At 35.2% G+C, this 5,566-nt stretch overlaps 1 pseudogene; it reads left to right on the top strand.

The window, feature by feature from the left end:
- Positions 1-362: 362 nt before the first annotated feature.
- Positions 363-678, top strand: LOC137215965 (SNRPN upstream reading frame protein-like; annotated as a pseudogene).
- Positions 679-5,566: the final 4,888 nt, after the last annotated feature.

The raw sequence follows: 5,566 nt of genomic DNA, 5'->3' as shown, positions 1-5,566 counted from the left end.
ATCTCTCACCTCAGTCACCGGCCCTCCTAGTGAAGAGGATTAGTCAAATCATGAGGCAAAGATGGAATATTTCAGTAAACGGTGTTCGAACCAGATAGACATATAAAAAAATGAAATTGAATCCATTTCTCATTTTACATACCAGAAAAAACTCTAAATAAAACAAAAATTTAAATATAAATAAAACCATTAAAGTAACATAAAATAATATGGAAGAATTCCTTTAAAACCGAAAGTGAATACAGCCTAACTATTTCTGAAAACCCAGAATCCTTAAAATACTAACAACTTACTACGTAAAGAAAAAAATTTCCATTTGGCCAGAAATAATAAGCAAAATTAAAGGGTATATGACAGCGCAGAGTGGAGCGGCTGCCAGAGATGCCTAACTTTGTGTTCTGAGGAGCGGCCAGCGTCAAAATGGAGCGGGCCAGGGACCGTTTACACCTGAGACGGACCACAGAACAGCACGTACCACAGGTAGAAGTCCAAGCCAAACGGAGAAGAAGAGCCTCACTGAGCAACCAGGAGTGTCACCTGTACCCAAGACGATCTCAGCAGTACCTGTGGTGGATTTCCAGGTGGAACTGAGACAGGCATTCTTAGCTGAGACACCAAGAGGTGATTAAAGCAGTGTTGGAACACCCAGGTAGCTGATTCCAAGAGAGAAAACAAAACAAAACAAAACAGGTTAGAGTTGATGCAGTCATGATCAAGAATAAAGAACTAATTAAAGGGTAGCGTGTTTGGAGGTCATTTAATTATTTGGGATATGTTCAAAAAAATTCTTTTTTCTTAAAGGCTTCATACAAATAAACACATAGCAGAAAGTTTAAAAAAGTAAAAGCAGGATCTTAATGCTTTTACCCTGACACTTTTGTCATGTGTTACTTTCCAGACATTGTATAGTCCTTGCTTTTTAGGTAGTTTTATTCATATTTAACTTGTACTGATTTTCAACTTATCATATGAAAAATATTTCATTATAAATAGCTGATGAATATCCTGCTAATATGTTTTATAATTCCTTTTTGTGAGAAACTTCATTTTTTCTGCTGGTAATTTGAAATAAAGCTTCAGTGAATTGCTTTGCATAAAACTTTAGATAGGATCATTTCCTTGGATATGCAGAGGTAAAAATAAATAGAGTCAAGGAATTTGAAATTAAGGTACATTTTCTGAATTGTATTATGAATTATATTAGTCTGTATTGTTGTGAAAAAATATAGTGCCAGTTACACTTTCATCTGCACTGGTTATGTTAATTACATACAATTTGTTTCTATTGAATTATAAATACACATCACATCCATTAGCAAATGAGAAGCTAAGTATTTCCCATGCTTATTTACTAATTATTTTTTTGTTTTACCTTTTTCTTACCTTGTTTTTACCAATGTGTTTGAATCAGCTGACAATGTAATAAAGCTATTAACCTATGATTTTTCAATGTTATGTAGATTTATTTACAGCGTGTCTTCTTGTGTTGGTTGCTTAGATTTTTAGGAAAATGCTATTAGTTTTGATTTAATACTTTATTTTTCCTTTCTGACTTTTTAAAATTTTAAGATCTCAATCCAAAGGGCTTAAAATATACTTTTTAGAAACTAAGAGAGGAAAGGGGTTTAAAGATGAGTTTTCTTCTAGATTTTCTTTATTTCTGTTTTGAAATATAACCCCTCAACTCAAATTAATTAGGCCTGTTTATGGCCATCATTTCGAATTTTAAAGCAAAGGGAAAACCCTCCCCAGCTGAATCCTTTACCCAACATTCCCCAGTAATTGCTTGGATTTGATTGCAAACAACAGAATCTGATCATTGTCCTCAGCTGTTCCCCAGAGTAAAGGCATTTTTTAAATAAGTGCTCATATGACTTTTTTTAACCAAGAATTTTTTGGGTCCTCAGTGCAGTTTACATACTCTTGTAAGTTCCTGAGTAAAGTATTATTTAAATTATACATTATGATCTATAAGTAGGGCCATCCAATTTGCTGAGTTTCAAGTGCTGGTTTCATCTAAACAGTACTAGTTACTAGGATTGTTCTAGAGCAGGAGTTGGTAAAGTATCTGGCCCATTTATTGCCTGTTTCTGTAAATAAAATTTTATTGGCACACAGCCATGTCTTATTTATTTAAGTATGGCCTATGGCTGTTATGGGCAGTACAGTGGCAGATGGGAGTATTTGTGATAGGTTGAATGGCAGGCAAAGTCTACAATATTTATTACCTTTCCCTTTAAAAGAAAAAGTTGGGTAACCTCTCTCTTCTTTCAAAGTGTCTTTCACTTTCAAAGATGAAGACACTAAGGTGGAGGCAATAGGGGAGTGGTGATACTATACAATGTGGTGAAAGGAAAGGGGCTGTAGAAGGAGAGTATATGAAGTAAATATTCCAGGGTAGAGAACCAGATGAATTTCTGGGATAAGGGTCAGGTCTAAGACTCGTGCTAAAGTCTGCTATACATGTAAATGGGTAAAGACATTTTAACAATTGATATGTTTTCTTTTTCATTATAAAAATCTAAATCATGTCAGTGATAGCCAAGAAAAATGGGAAGGTAAACCACAGACTTTAAATACCCATGTTTCAACCGCGGCAGCACGAGGTTGAATTTTCTTTCATTCTGCCCATTTGCTTTTCTTTTGAAAATGTAGTTAATTGTAATCATGCTTTTAAACTATTCCACTTATATGTATATAATTAATGTTCCTTCATTTTATTACATAGTCCTCCCAACTATCATTTGTAATGAATAAATGATGGTCCATTCATAAAAAAAGGGTATATGACAGATTGATGGGGAAAATCTATAACCATATCACAGATAAATGGTTAGTCTTTCTAATATATAGGAAGTTTTAGAAATCAATAAGGGAAGGATTAGCAACAGTAAACAAAAGGATCCAAAGGTATAAACAGATAATTCTCAGAAAAATTCAAATGACTCTTTGACAGATGTCAACCTCAGCTATAAAATGAGAAAGGCAAATTACATTACCCTGAAATACCATTTTTAACCTTTCAGATTGGCAAAAACTCAAAGTTTTATGGAGCTGTGGAGTGTAAAATTTTACTATCCCTATGCAAGGCAAATAGGATCTATCAAAGTTACAAATACATATAATTTTTGACAGAGCAATTCTACTTTGGGGTTTATACAACAGATATAAGTGCTTGAATATGTGCATAATAATGTATGTATAACTGTATTCATTGAAGCATTATCAACAAAGGATTGGAAAATTACCTTACCATTTTTCAATAGGGGACTGGTCAAGTAAATTATAGTATATTCAATGGGATTTAAAAATTGCATAAACTCTACATACTGACTGAAATGGAATATTGTTTACAAAAAAAGCAAAGCTTAGAACAGTGTGTTTAATATACCATCATTTTTGTAAAAAGTGAGAAACTAAGGTATATATTTGGTTTTGTTTGCATATACAAATAGAAACGCTGAAAGGATGTGCAAGGAACTAATAATAATAGTATTCTAATGATGTGGGCCATGGGAACTGGATGGAGACAAGTGTGAGATCAGGAGGAAGACTTTTCAATGTATACTTTTTTAATATATTTAACCACGTGCACTAATTTCCCACTCAAAACAAATCGATTTTTTAAATGAAAACTTAAGATGATATAGGTGAGACAATTCATTCTCCCTGGCCCAGTCACCACTCCTTTTTGTGAAACCCTCCAGAAAAATATGCCTACCGAAAACAAATGCAAAAAAGTAAAATAAAATGCAACATATATTACTAGGTGAGTGAGGTTTTGGCCCCAAACTCCACAGATGAACCCCCTGGAGAACTCTTTCAGCCTTGTGTGGAGACATAAATGGACTCCATCCTCTTGAAAGCAAATTGGAATCTCGGAGTTACATACACCCAGGGTCAGAGAAAGAGAAAGCAGAGAGAGAATAGGAACATTTTCTCCAAAGCCCAGGGGCAACCTAGGCCTTCTCCAGTCAGAGCTGTAGCTGAGGGCTAGGCTGCCACACAATCAGATTGGTGCCTGAAACCCTCTTTCCTCTGCCTCGTAGAAACGTTGGAAGGGAGATAAATGTCCCTCAGTATCTTATGGTTAGAATGAGAAGAGAAACCACACATATTCTGATTTTCACTCCTTCAAGGCCCCACTTCTAGAAAATGTAAATCAATCCATATCATGGAACTGGAGCACTATTCCTTGTTTGGGGGAAATGGATTTTATTGACCTTGATCAACACTCAGAGACAAGCGGTTAAGGGAGAGCCCTGTGCTCCCCACAGAGGCTAACTAGATGTTTCCAAGAATAAATTCAGGAGTTTATCAGTTATAAAAGACACGGGTTGGGGCTTCCCTGGTGGCGCAGTGATTGAGAGTCCGCCTGCCGATGCAGGGGACACGGGTTCGTGCCCCGGTCTGGGAAGATCCCACATGCCGCGGAGCGGCTGGGCCCGTGGGCCCGTGGGCCATGGCCGCTGAGCCTGCGCGTCCAGAGCCTGTGCTCCGCAACGCGAGAGGCCACAATAGCGGGAGGCCACAACAGGGAGAGGTCCGCGTACCGCAAAAAAAAAAAAAAAAAAAAGACACGGGTTTATTCTTTCCTGTCAATAAATATTTACACATACATAACCTACATGAATTGAATCTACAAGGGCATACACTTTTTATAAATAGAAAAAAATCTCACATTTACCCAAGTGGAAATGTAATTATAGGTAATACAATGCACACAGTTTCAGCTTAAATTTTCAATGGAGCATTTCTGCATGCTAACATAGACACAGAAGCTGTTCTATGGAGGCCCCAGAGACAGATCTATTCAATCATTTGCATACTATTAAATGACACTTTTCTAGTGAAACTAGAAGGTATTAAGCCTCTATCAATGTATTTTCTAATCGATCAATGTTGCCATGAGAGGTTCAGAGGTTAAATATTTCCATGTGTGGCTCTTCAATTTTTTTCATAATTCACGTGAATTAGAAGTTTAAATGTAGTATAATAATTTAATAATATAAAACTTAATAACCTAGTATTTAGAATATGAGGATTCTGGACAGCCAAAAATTTTAGATAATTGAGTCAGTCATCATTATGAATATTAGATCATATCTATATAACATATATAGATATTATATACCTATATAATACAATAGATATATAGAATCTATCATATAGAATATTGTATATAATCTAATATATAATTTATTCTATATAATCTAATATGTAATCTATTATATGGATCCATAATAGACATTATATATACATATGCATAATAGATATAAAAAGGCCTATTAAAATATGTGGATTTATTTGCATAGCTTAGCTTTTTCACCTATTTCTTGTTTTTTTCTCCCTGCCATTATTATCAGTGACCCCGTATAGCACTTTTTCTCCCTATTCCTAATTTTCTCATTTTCCATCTACTATGAGCTGAGGAATCATGTTGAAGGTTCTTTAAATAAAATGTAATGTAAGATTAGGCTTTGAAATAAGGGCTAAGGGAATCACTTGAAGCCATGGGCATGGGATTTTAATGCAGGTACTTAGAGACATCTACTTTGGCTGGGTA

Source organism: Pseudorca crassidens, chromosome 21 (genome assembly GCF_039906515.1).
Source record: "Pseudorca crassidens isolate mPseCra1 chromosome 21, mPseCra1.hap1, whole genome shotgun sequence".
NCBI classification, from domain to species: Eukaryota; Metazoa; Chordata; class Mammalia; order Artiodactyla; family Delphinidae; genus Pseudorca; species Pseudorca crassidens.
Note: the sequence above shows the minus strand (reverse complement) of the source record. Positions and strands in the feature narration are given on the sequence as shown.